Source organism: Crocodylus siamensis, chromosome 4, assembly GCF_052110815.1.
Source record: "Crocodylus siamensis isolate JL-2025a chromosome 4, ASM5211081v1, whole genome shotgun sequence".
Lineage (NCBI taxonomy): Eukaryota > Metazoa > Chordata > Crocodylia > Crocodylidae > Crocodylus > Crocodylus siamensis.
Window position 1 is genome coordinate 85,391,491 of NC_143398.1, and position 13,560 is coordinate 85,405,050.

Genomic DNA, 13,560 nt, shown 5'->3' on the forward strand with positions numbered 1-13,560 from the left:
GCTTAGTCAGGGACCGCCCTGCTTGAGCAAGGGGCTGGACCAGATCAGGGTTTCTCAGCCTCTTCCAGGCCAAGACACATTTACATGAATGAAATGTCTCCCTTGCATTCCTTATCCCACTATTTATGATCTCGCTGTAGGCCATTGCCAAGGCAAAATTCAGTGACACCCCTCTTCCTTTGTGATGGCATACCATTGTGTCACAGCCACTAGTTGGGAAACACTGGATTAGGTGACCGCTTGAGGTCCTTTCCAGCTCTACTTTTCCATGAATCTGTTAGAAATATTATTAAAAATGCATTATCAATAGCAGATTTAGAAAAAAAAAAAAAGAACACAGCTGCTACCCATCCTTGTCTCCTTAATGGGAGAGGGAAGGGGGGGGTTGGAAATTGAAGGGAAAAACCACCAAAAGCCCTTTGTACTAAAGGTATCACTCCCTCTCTGTCCTGCAAATTTACTATCTCTTTGTCACACTAAATCACACTTTCTTTCATGACCCCACATTCCTAAGGCTAAGATAAGAGCAAATGCCATTTTTTGCCTTCAGGATGAACCTTGAGTAACCTTGAGTCCCATCCACGCACGCGTGATAACCTAATGCATATTAAGCCTACCTGCCCCGCATACTTAAGTAGTTAATTGTAATGCACATGGGACGTATGAAGCGACATGTTTACATATATGTTTGTATGAACCGGAAATGAGTTGTAAAAATTCCTCCTTCTGCACACGTGGTCAGGAGAGAGGGGATAAAAGCCTGCTAATGATTATGCTCGGGGGGCAGAGGGATTTGATCTTTTGTCTTCTCCCTCTGACCCTATTTGCAAATATATACCTTTTGTATTGCTAATAAAGTGTGTCTGAAGCTGAAAGTTTTTTTCCACCTCCCGAGAAACGAACCATGATTTTTTTAATTCAACAATTGGCGCCCAACGTGGGGCTTCTCGAGGACTACCCCGGAATTCAGTGACGGAGCACCTCCGGTACCAGGGATTTGTGCACACCGAGCCGACTTTGGACTCACCCTGGTATTTGAGGTTTAAGTCCAAATATCCGGGAAGTTAAAGGAAGTATCCTATGTAAATTCTGAGTTTCTGGAGAGGCAGACACACTTTGGAATTTGGATCGAGATCTCTGGGGTATCTGAGTGAGTATACGAATTCCCTTTGCCTAATCTGGTGTACGGATCGAAAACAAAGGATGTGTAAGTTTGCTGAGAAATTCTAGGCTTAGCTCTCATTGTAAATCATCTGTTGTTGAGATCTTTTTGGTATTTGGTGTGCATTGGGCGCATTTTTGTGGGCAAATGGGTACGAGTAGCTCTCGTGTAGAAAACAATATTGATACCCCTCTAAAAGTCTTATTACGTCATTTTAATAAATTTGCAAGGCCGGCCGATTATGGAATAAAAATGAAAAAAGGTGATTTAACTAAGTTTTGTCAACTCGAGTGGCCAACATTTGGGGTCCACTGGACCCCGAAAGGATCCTTTGTGCTAAAAGAAGTGATAGCTATCCATGAAATTGTTATGCAAAATGGGTATTGGAATCAGTTTCCTTATATTGATTGTTGGTTGTGGGTGGTTCAAAATCAGCCACCTTGGATTAAGAATTACTTAGCAAAGTCTCATGTGATGCTTGTTAAGAAAAAGGCTCGGGGGGGCCGCCTGTACTTCCTGAGTCTAATGAGGGGGGGAATTCTGAATTGGCTGAGTACCGGACCCGTGCTCCGGTTGCCCTGTCGGGTAGCGAAGATGAGTCAGACGCCTCCTCGGCATCCAGTCCTTCTGCACCACCGCCCCCTCCCTTAGAGAGACCACCACCGACGTACCAATGCATACCTAATGAGTTAGAGCGTGAGCCTCAGCCAAGTGCCTCATCTGAATCAGGAAATAAGGGTTATTATTTGCGCAAGCCTGTAGAGTCACAGCCGGTGTTGAACTGTCCGATGCGAGAGGTTATTGGGGAAGGAGGCACTGCAACTTTTGTCTACACCCCATTTAGCACTTCAGATTTATTTAACTGGAAAAATCAGAGCCCCTCTTTTCGTGAAGACCCTGAAAAGATGAGGGATTTGTTTCGATCTATTGGGCAGACTCATCGACCCACTTGGGCTGATGTCCAGATGATGCTCCAGACTCTCCTAACCCCGGAGGAGAGGAGATTAGTGTTAGGTACAGCAGAGCGTATTGCGGCAGCCAGAGTTGAGTCAGAGGGTGCTGCTGGTCGTACTCTGCGTGATACCTACCCGGTAGAAGAGCTGGGATGGGACAATCATACTGCAGAGGGCAGAGAGCTGAGTGCACGGTATTTGGGAATTATAGTGGAAGCAATGGGAAAGGCAGTGCCTCGGATTACCAATCTGTCTAAATTGTATGAGGTGAGACAGGGAAGAGAGGAGGATCCCTCAGCTTTCCTTGGGAGGCTGTATGAGGCGTTTCGCAGGTTTTCGGATCTGGATCCAGAAGCCCCAGATAACCAGCGCATGGTAAATCTTATGTTCATTGGTCAATCTGCTGCTGATATCCGTAAGAAGTTACAGAAAACTGAGGGAGGTGCTGGGAAACCGATTTCAGAGCTGGTGGAAATTGCATATAAGGTGTATGGGAATCGTGAGCAAGTGCAGGAGCGCAAGGAGGATAAAAAGGCTCAGCGACAGATGGCAGCACTAGCAGCTGCTATAACTGGAGGGAACCCTGGAAAGGCTGGGATACAGAAGAGGAAGGGAGAAAGAGTGGGAGCAGATGTTTGTGCTTATTGCAAGGAGAAAGGACACTGGAAGAGGGAATGCCCGAAGTTGAGGGAGAAGAGAGAGGGGGAACCGAGAGGTCACCTCATGCGGGCAGAAGACAAGGGTGAGGATTCAGAATGAAGGGGACAGGGATCTAAGACCACTACCCTTCGGGTTGGAGCCCGAGAAGATCCCATGGTAACCATTAGGGTTGGTGGCAAAAACTTTGAAGCCTTGGTGGATACTGGGGCTACATTTTCAATGATTCCAGAAAAAACCCCCTGTGCAGGAACTAGTGAACAGCATGTACTTGTAGAAGGGATTGAGGGAATGCAAACTCGACTCCCTGTTTGTAAACCACTCCTCACCAAGGTGGGAGACCATTTGCTCGAGCACTCCTTTGTGTATTCTCCAAGTTGCCCGGTTGCACTCCTTGGGCGGGACTTACTCACAAAATTGCAAGCTGAAATCTTTTTCAGAGACGATCAGATGGTGGTCCAGCTACCTGTCAAGCAGAGCTCGAACTATCAGATGGCTCTCCTGGAGGACCGACGCCCTGCAGTAAGTCCAGAAGATCACATGACCGGAGTAGACCCCTCGGTATGGGCTGATGGAACCCCTGCGCGAGCTAAGTTCGTCTCCCCGGTAAGGATCGTACTCAAGGAAGGGGAGGGGCCCGTTCGGGTAAAGCAGTACCCACTCAGCCGAGCGGCCAGAGCTGGACTCAAGCCGTTAATAGAGAAATACAAGAGGTACGGATGGCTAGTGGAAGGGTCTTCACCCTATAACACCCCCATTCTTGGAGTGCCAAAGGCAGATGGGGTCTCATACAGACTGGTCCAAGACTTACGGGCAGTAAATAAGAAGGTCCTTTCAGACCATCCTGTAGTCCCGAACCCTCACACGATTTTGACACAAGTACCGGGGGAAGCTGAAATATTTTCAGTGCTAGATTTGAAAGATGCTTTCTTCTCTATTCCTCTTCACCGAGAGAGTCAAAAATTGTTTGCTTTTGAATGGGAGGATCCAGATACTTTCCATAAAGCCCAACTCATGTGGACAGTTCTTCCACAAGGATTTATAGCAGCCCCCCATATTTTCGGACTTGCCCTTCAGAAGGACTTGGGGGAATGGAAGGGATCACACCCCGCAGTGACTCTCCTCCAGTATGTGGATGACCTGCTAGTTGCAAGCCCAAACTTGCAGCTCTGCGAGGAAGCCACCAGGTCACTCCTAAACACTCTGGGAAAAAAAGGATATAAAGTCTCTAGAGAAAAAGCCCAAATATGTCAGCCTGAAGTCACATTTTTGGGATATAAGCTCTCAAAAGGAGTCAGAGCCCTGAGTGCAGATCGCATACAGGCGATTCAAGGTCTAACCCCACCTAAGTCACCCAAGGAGCTGCGAGCATTCCTAGGGCTAACTGGGTTCTGTCGACTATGGATACCAGATTACGGTGGGAAGGCTAGACCACTGTATGAATCCCTGACTAAGGAGAGTCTCACTAAATGGAAATGGAATAAAGAAATGCAGCATGCTTTTGATCTGCTGAAGGCAGCATTAACCCAGCCCCCAGCCTTAGCCATCCCAAACAGTAAAAAGCCATATCGACTGTATGTTCATGAGAATCGAGGGGTTGCATCAGGGGTGCTGACACAGCCATCGGGCCCGACCTGGAGACCCGTGGGATATTATTCAAAGGTTCTAGATCCAGTTGCACTCGGGTGGCCAGCCTGTCTTCGGGCTGTGGCAGCCACAGCAGTGGTTGTTGAAGAAGCCCAGAAGATAGTCATGGGTGCGGATATGGAAATACTCACTCCTCATGGAGTTCCCCAGATCCTAGGGACTGAGGGAGGGAAATTTCTTAACCCCTCCAGACAATCACGGTATGAGATATTTTTGCTCTCTAATCCAGGACTTACTTTCAAACATACTACAGCCTTAAACCCTGCAACCTTGCTGCCAGAGCCAGGGCAACCGACGCATGACTGCCTTGAGGTCCTGAATCAAACCACACAGGTGCGACCTGATCTTGCTGAGGACCCAATTGAAGACCCAGATGTTGAATACTTTGTGGACGGCTCCAGCTCTGTCATCGATGGAAAAAGACGAACAGGATGTGCAGTGGTAACCTTGGATAAGGTAGTATGGAGGGAGTCATTGCCGAGCTCATGGTCGGCACAGGCTGCAGAACTCACTGCGCTCACCCGAGCATTACAGCTGGGGACAGACCAGCGAGTTAATATATACACTGACTCTCGCTATGCTTTTTCTACAGTCCATGCGCACGGACTATTGTGGAAAGAAAGGGGTTTCATTACTGCCTCTGGGAATAAGATTGCTAATGGCCCCCAGATTATCAAACTACTAGAGGCACTCCACCAGCCTAAAGAGGTAGCAGTCATTCATGTGCGGGCCCATGGGAAGGCTGCTGAGAAAAAGCATAAGCTTGGAAATGCAAAGGCTGATGCAGCAGCAAAGGAAGCTGCATTTATTGGGGGAGAAGCGGAAGAGGTATCCAAGCAGGCTATGTCCCATGCCATATGGCCATACGTTCAGGATTTGGTCCCACAGTATTCCCCTGAAGAAGATAAATTTGCACAGAAAGCTTGTGCAGAAAAGAATTCCCAGGGGTGGTGGATAGTACCAGGAGGGAAAGTCATGATACCCAGGCCATTGCTTCGGGAGGTGCTGCAACAGCTCCATGCAAGAACCCATATGGGAGGTTTGGCCATGGGTGATCTAATGATCCGCCAAGCAGTAGCCCCAGGGCTATATGTAGAAGCTCAGCGCATTGCTACCAGGTGCATTACATGCCAGAAAGTAAACCCTCGAAGGAAACCCCCTGTGCCAATGGGAGGTAGACCCTGGGCAGCGTACCCTGGACAGGCATGGCAGATTGATTTTGCCGAGCTCCCACGATCCGGACATCACGGGTTTTTACTTGTCATGGTAGACCAGCTCTCTGGTTGGGTCGAGGCTTGGCCCACCAGGACTGCCACTGCAGCTGCAGTAGTGAAGTATTTGTTACAGGAGATCATTCCCCGGTATTCCCTGCCTGAGTCCATCGAGTCGGATCAAGGACAACACTTTGTGGGAAGAGTGGTTCAAGAAGTCGCACAAGCTCTCAAGGTTACTTGGAAACTACACACACCATGGAGACCACAGAGTTCAGGACAAGTGGAATGCATGAATAGAACTTTAAAGACTTTGCTCACCAAAATCTGTATTGAAACACGCCTTAAGTGGCCTCAAGCATTGCCGCTAGCTCTTACTTGTATTCGAAACACTCCCCGACGGGGCCTCAAATTGACCCCATATGAAATTATGTTTGGCAAGCCGCCTCGAGTCTTACCTCCTGGGATGCGAGAGAATGTAACTTTTGAATTAGGTAATAGTGAACTTCATACATATGTTATTGCCTTGCAGTTTGTCTTGTTTTCTCTTCACAGGTATGCAGCCTCCTTTCAGCGTCTGCCTTTAGATGTACCGGTACATGACTTCTCCCCGGGAGACTGGGTCTTGGTGCAGCGGTGGAAAAAGGAGCCTTTGACTGAGAGGTGGAGTGGCCCTTTCCAGGTACTTCTAACAACCCACACCGCTGTAAAGATTACTGGCCATGATCGTTGGATACACCATACTCGTGTGAAACAACATCCACAAGCGTCAGAGGACAACATCTCCCAAGACGAACTCACTCCGGAAGCTGAGTCGTCTTCGGAACAAGAAGCCAGCAAGTGGAGCTGTGAACCTACTGGTGATCTCCAAGTGCGCCTGAGACGGCTTAATCAAAGCTCAGAAAATTAGACAAGAAAGTAAAAGGGAAAATATGGTGGGAATCTTAATGTGCCTTGTTGTTATCTGCATAATGAAAGAAGCAGAATTGAGCAGCCTTAACCGCTGGCTCACACCCTCGCTTTCCCAAATTGCTCCCCCAGGGACAAATTTGTATGTTGATATGATGGAAAGAATTGCAGGTACTTTTAATCTTATCAACTGCTGGGCCTGTGGGGGGCTTCGGGAGGCCAGAGGCCAGTGGCCTTGGAGGGCTTTTCCTTTGGCCCCGAAATGGCTAGTAAGTAGTAAGGCAGATGTTAAGAGTACTAGTCAAAAATGGGATGAGAACCACAGTTGGGAACTTTCCCAAGTGGCGTTAGGAGAGTATTGCATCAGTAATAATGGTACAGGAAAAAGGTTGGGACACAGCCGTTGCATATGGACTTTAAAAGTAAGGTGGATGAACCTTACAAGATTAGAACGGCTTTATTATCCTAATAGCCCAGGGTATAATCGGCTAGTGTGGCAGCATCCCAATGGAACAATTGTGTGGTTTAATAAATATTGGAGTGCCACAAATCAAAGTGATGATCGGACAGATTGTACAGACAAGAACCAGGATGGGCTATGGGAATGTTCCATGAAAGGAGGCCACGCAGTTGCTGGTCCTTTGGGTCCAGAAGGAGGCTTGGGGTTTCCCGAGATGCCCTATGGTTGGGCCCCTCCAAATGCCACCAATAGAGAAAATAGGGCCTTAAGAGGATACTATTGGATTTGCGGACGACGGGCCTATACAATACTACCACAGGGGTGGACGGGAACTTGCTATATGGGAGTAATTGTACCAGCTTTCTTTTCGTTACCGTCTGAGGTTGGAAATAAGCTAGGAGTCTCTTTGTATGATGATTGGAAAAGGGCCAAGAGAAGTATTGATGTAAGTTTGACACAGGGTAGCTCCCAAAAGTGGAAGAAGGATGAGTGGCCCCCTCAGAGGATTATTGAGTATTATGGACCAGCTACATGGGCTAATGATGGGAGTTGGGGATACCGGACACCAATATATATGCTGAATAGAATCATCCGGTTGCAGGCAGTCTTGGAAGTAATTACTAACCAGACCGCCACTGCTCTCAAGTTATTGGCCCGACAAAGTTCTCAGATGACAGCAGCCATATACCAAAATCGGATGGCCTTAGACTATTTACTTGCAGAGGAAGGCGGAGTCTGCGGAAAGCTCAACCTTTCTAACTGTTGCCTCCAAATAGATGACAACGGGAAAGCAGTCTTAGAGATTGCCAAAGAGATTAGAAAAATAGCCCATGTACCAATACAAACGTGGGAAACCACATGGAATAAGGACTGGTGGTTTCAATTATTTGGAGGACCCTGGTGGAAAAAGGTAGGGTTTGTGCTTTTGTGTGCTCTAACTGGTTTGATTTTTATCCCTTGCCTTATTCCTTGTCTCACTAGATTGATAACCACCACAGTGGAAGGAATGCAGGTCGCAGCAGTCCCTCTAAAAGCACAGACTGCTGCAAAGGTCATGGTCCTCAGAAAAATTCCTCGTAATTATCTTGATATGCCCGAATGAAGTAAAGATCAGAAAGCATCTCGAGGGGGGATATTGTTAGAAATATTATTAAAAATGCATTATCAATAGCAGATTTAGGAAAAAAAAAAAAAGAACACAGCTGCTACCCATCCTTGTCTCCTTAATGGGAGAGGGAAGGGGGGGGTTGGAAATTGAAGGGAAAAACCACCAAAAGCCCTTTGTACTAAAGGTATCACTCCCTCTCTGTCCTGCAAATTTACTATCTCTTTGTCACACTAAATCACACTTTCTTTCATGACCCCACATTCCTAAGGCTAAGATAAGAGCAAATGCCATTTTTTGCCTTCAGGATGAACCTTGAGTAACCTTGAGTCCCATCCACGCACGCGTGATAACCTAATGCATATTAAGCCTACCCGCCCCGCATACTTAAGTAGTTAATTGTAATGCACATGGGACGTATGAAGCGACATGTTTACATATATGTTTGTATGAACCGGAAATGAGTTGTAAAAATTCCTCCTTCTGCACACGTGGTCAGGAGAGAGGGGATAAAAGCCTGCTAATGATTATGCTCGGGGGCAGAGGGATTTGATCTTTTGTCTTCTCCCTCTGACCCTATTTGCAAATATATACCTTTTGTATTGCTAATAAAGTGTGTCTGAAGCTGAAAGTTTTTTTCCACCTCCCGAGAAACGAACCATGATTTTTTTAATTCAACAAATCCATGAAGGGTTGGACAAGAGCAGCAGCATTTCTAGTTGGGTAGTTACTGAGTGAGGCACTTGGCTGTGGCTCATTAGAATCCACCTGTTTCCTTCTCAACCCCACAGGTGTTAACAACCCACCCTCCTTTTTAATGATCTTAATGTTCAGCTACTGTGAGCTATTCTTTCCGTTGCAGTTCTGCTTTGAGCTCTCCTGCTAACCCTGCTCTTGTTTTACTGTCCTCCACAGTCTGTGTAACTGACTACAGACATTAGTTCAGCCCTGCATGGGAGGCACTGCCAAGAGGCTCAACAGCAGTGGCCTTAGAGTTGTTGGGGCCCTGGGCAAGAGAGTCATTTGGGGCCCCTTAGGGGTATGTACTCAGGTAAATATTAACCCACCACAGTTGTCTTTTGGATCTTGTTAATGTTTTGGGGGGAATTAGATTAGTAGTTGAATGTGTAAAATGCAAGTAGAGCCACTTCCTTGCAAAAACTACCCCCCCACGCCAAAAAAAAATAATTGGCCCCCTTAAAGTGTGGAGGCCTGAGCAGTTGCCCAGTCTGCCCTCCCCTAAGGATGCTACTGGGCTCAAGAAGGTGAGATGTTGTTGGATGAATCTGAAAAAAATCTAATAACTATGGGACCTTGATTACATACTGAAGATGCAGGCAAAGTGGTGCATTTAAGCCATCATCACTTAAAAAGAAACCTATTTTGCCTCCCTGTAAGGTAATGTTATAGGTGTTCCTATTAGGGGGTGCACCAATAAAATTTTTTTTGACTGATATTGATGGCCAATTTATTAACCAACCATATTGGCTGATACCCATCTGATTGCCGATATGCAGCCTGCCAGGGTCTGGCCGGGGGAAGCTTGTGCAGGGGAAGGAGCATGGGGGAGGGAAGGGGCTTGAGGGCAGGGGAGAAGATAAGTGCCCCCACAGTGAGGGATGGAGTGGGGCTGGGGCTGCCCAGCCAGGGTACAGGCAGGAGCCATAGATGGCTCATCCAGGGGGTGGGGAAGCGGCTTCTGCCACTGTGTGCGCCCTAGGAGAGGCATGGAGGGACATATGCCCCCAGATTTGTGTGCAGGGCAAGAGTGGGCTTCCTGCTGTGGGCTCAGGGCTGGGGTATGTGCCAGCCTCTCCCTGGCAGGGGAGCTGGGCCAGGGATGCGCTTGGGGTGGGTGGGGGCAGGGTAGGCAGCTACGGCAAATTTTGGGGTGGCTGTAGCCCCCACTCCCAGCACTGCTGCCCATCCTGCCCCCCACCAGCACCAAGCACTTCCCAGCAGGGGGACTAGGCTGGGGTTGAGACTAGCATAGCCCCGAGCAGGCAGCCTCCCCTCTAACCCCACACAAATCTGGGGGGACATGCCTCCCCTGGGGGTACACACACTGGCAGCAGCTGCCCCCACCCCCAAATTAGCCCCCGTGGCTCCATCCCAGGCCCTGCCCTTCCCCAGCCCCACTCCTTACCTCAGTGGGGGAGTGTTAGTGTGCCTTCCCCCACTCCGCTTCTCCCCAACAGACTTACTGACCAGACACTGCTCTCCATACAGCCAGGCTACACTTCTGCCATGTGCATACTATGGCTGCACACATGCGTGGGGAGCATTTATCAATAACATTATCAGCCCAAAAAAGCCAATTGCCGATAATGTCAATTTTCCTTTTATTGGTGGTGATACAATATGGACCAGTATATCAGTGCACCTCTAATTCCTATTGGAGTTATGCGGCTCTGACTTCTGTCTACGTGGATTGTTTGTTGCTATCCCTTTGCTTTACCTGTGCTGGGTTATGCCTTGTGTTGTGTTGGGGTTTATGGAGTTTTACTAAGATGTTAGATCATAGATTCATATTGGATGGTTTGGATAGGGATGATCTTGCCTCAGGCAGAGGTTTAGACTATATCAGCGGTTCCCAATCTGGTACATGTACCACCAGTGGTACACGGACAACCTGTCAGTGGTACACATTTAACAGATTTATTATAATTGCTTTATATGACAAATTGGCTGGTGGTACTTAAGGTGGTATGCAATCTGTCAGAGTTTGGAAACCATTGGGCTGGATGACCTGTGGGGTACAGACAGAAGTGCAGCTCCCAGCCGTAACTCAGAATGCTTTCTGCAAAGTTCAGTGTTGGTTTCAGGGGGAGGGAAATCTAGCTGTGGGCTGGGAGCCTGCAGCCAGGTTCCCATAGCAATGGCCACAGCTCTCTGCCAATGTTGAGGGCAGAGAATGGGAGGGGGGGAAAGGCAATGAGGGGAGCTCTTTCTTGGGGCTCCCTAGCTGGTTTGAAGGGTGGGATGGGTGAACTGGAGTCCCCCCACCACCTCTACCACCTTGGAGTTCCAATACACCTGCTCCACTCTCCAGGGAGGGCCAAAAAAAACCCGGACTGAACTGCCTCAGCTCCCTTTTCCCACCCCACCCCCATTCTGAAAACAGCAACAGGCTGGGTGCTCACAGACGCAAGTTACAGAACACACTACATTTTGTGTGTGTTCTGTATGAAATGAGGGGGTCAGATTTTCATGGGAGCAGCCACTTTTGAAGCTATCTAGAGCTGCATGAACGACGCATGTCCCCGGAGGCTGGGGGGACACAGCGACTGCCCACAGGCGGCAGGGGCATGGTGGTGGTGAGTGGGGAGCTCCTGCAGGTGGCCATAGCAGTGTTGGGAGGCAGAGTGAGGGTGGCGAGCACCAACCAGTGGTCAGTGACCACCTGCAGTCGCTGCCAGCAGCGTTGACAATGGCCAGCAGTGATCAGTGACCACCTGCAGATAATGTTCCCCCTTTTGGTACAGCATGGAATACTTAGTTTCATAGTTTCTAGGGTCGGAAGGGACCTGAGCAGATCATCTAGTCCGACCCCCTGCCATGGCAGGAAAGAATACTGGGGAAAAATGACTCCCTAACCTCGTCTTAAAAACCCCCAGGGTAGGAGCCTGCACCACTTCTCTTGGAAGTTCGTTCCAGACCCTAGCCGCCCTGACCATGAAGTAGCGCCTCCTGATATCTAACCTAAACCTAAACCTACCCTCTGCCAGCTTGTGACCGTTATTCCTGGTCACTCCTGGTGGTGCTCGGGGGAACAGTGACTCCCCCAATGCCTGCTGATCCCCCCTGACTAGTTTATAACAGGCCACAAGATAAACAGGCCTCAGCCTTCTCTTTTGGAGGCTGAACAGGTTCAGGTCCCGTAGCCTTTCCTCATAGGGCCTGCCCTGTTGTCCCCTGATCATACGAGTGGCCTTCCTCTGGACCCTCTCCATGTTGTCCACATCCCTCTTGAAGTGTGGTGCCCAGAACTGGATGCAGTACTCCAACTGCAGCCTGACCAGTGCCGCATAGAGAGGGAGGATCACCTCCTTGGACCTGCTCGAGATGCATCTGTGGATGCATGACAAGGTGCGGTTGGCCTTCCTAACTGCCTCCCCACACTGCCGGCCCATGTTCATTTCGGAGTCAATGATGACCCCAAGATCCTTTTCCGCCTCCGTGCTGACAAGAGGGGAGTTCCCCAACCTGTAGGTATGGTGCCAGTTATTCCTCCCGAGGTGCATCACCTTGCACTTGTCTGTGTTGAAACCACCCATCCTATTCTCATCCGCCCACCCTTGTAACCTGTCTAGGTCTGATTGTAGCCTGTTGCATCCTTCCAGTGTGCCCATGTCCCCCCACATCTTAGTTTCATCAGCAAATTTGAACAGGGTGCTTTTTACCCCCTCGTCCAAATCACTGATGAAGATGTTGAACAGTGCAGGCCCGAGGACCAAGCCCTGCGGAACCCCACTGCCCACGTCCCTCCAGGTCAAAATGACCCATCCACCACCGCTCTCTGGGTGCGGCCCTCCAGCCAGTTGGCGACCCATTTGACTGTGTGGGTGTCTACACCACAGCCCCCAAGTTTCTTAATGAGAACGGGGTGAGAGACGGTGTCAAAAGCCTTCCGGAAGTCCAGGAAGACTATGTCCACTGCTACCCCTGCATCTAATGATCTGGTGATCTGATCGTAAAAGGCCACCAGGTTGCCACTGATGAACCCGTGTTGGTTGCCCCTAAGCATGCAGTCCCCTGCTGGCCCCTCCTGGATGTGTGCCAGCATAATTTTCTCAAACAGCTTGCCTAGGATTGAGGTAAGACTAACCGGCCTATAGTTTCCCGGGTCCTCCTTCCTGCCTTTTTTGAAGATGGGAACCACGTTGGCCCTCTTCCAGTCCTCCGGTACTTCACCAGAGCACCATGAGTGCTCGTAAAGCTGTGCCAGGGGACTTGCAATGACCTCGGCCAGTTCCTTTAGAACTCTAGGAGTTTAGAACTTACCAAAGGAGTGAGAAGCTTACCTCACCCAGGCCAGGCAGCGGGGCCTGGGGGCTGCAGGGCTTGGGTGGGCTCCAACCGGGGGCTGTGGGGCTGACGCGGGCTCCGCCAGCTCTAGGGAACTGCTCCACTCCCCCACATTGCCTCGGGGAGCTAGGAGGCACATGGCGTTGGGGCTGAGGAGTGGAGCAGTTCCCTGTAGCTGGCAGGGCCCATGGAGCAGTTCCCCAGAGCTGGTGGAGCCTCACTCGGGGCAAGCAGCAGTTCCTTCCCGAAGTGAGGCAAGACAGATGGAGGCTGGGCCAGGTGGCTGGTGTGGGTTCCGCAGGCTCCACTGGCTCCGGGGAAGTGCTCCACTCCCCAGCCCTAACAGCATGTGCCTCCTCGCTCCCCAAGGCAATGCGGGGGAGCAGAGCAGTTCCCCAGAGCTGGCTGAGCCTGTGCCAGGCCCCCAT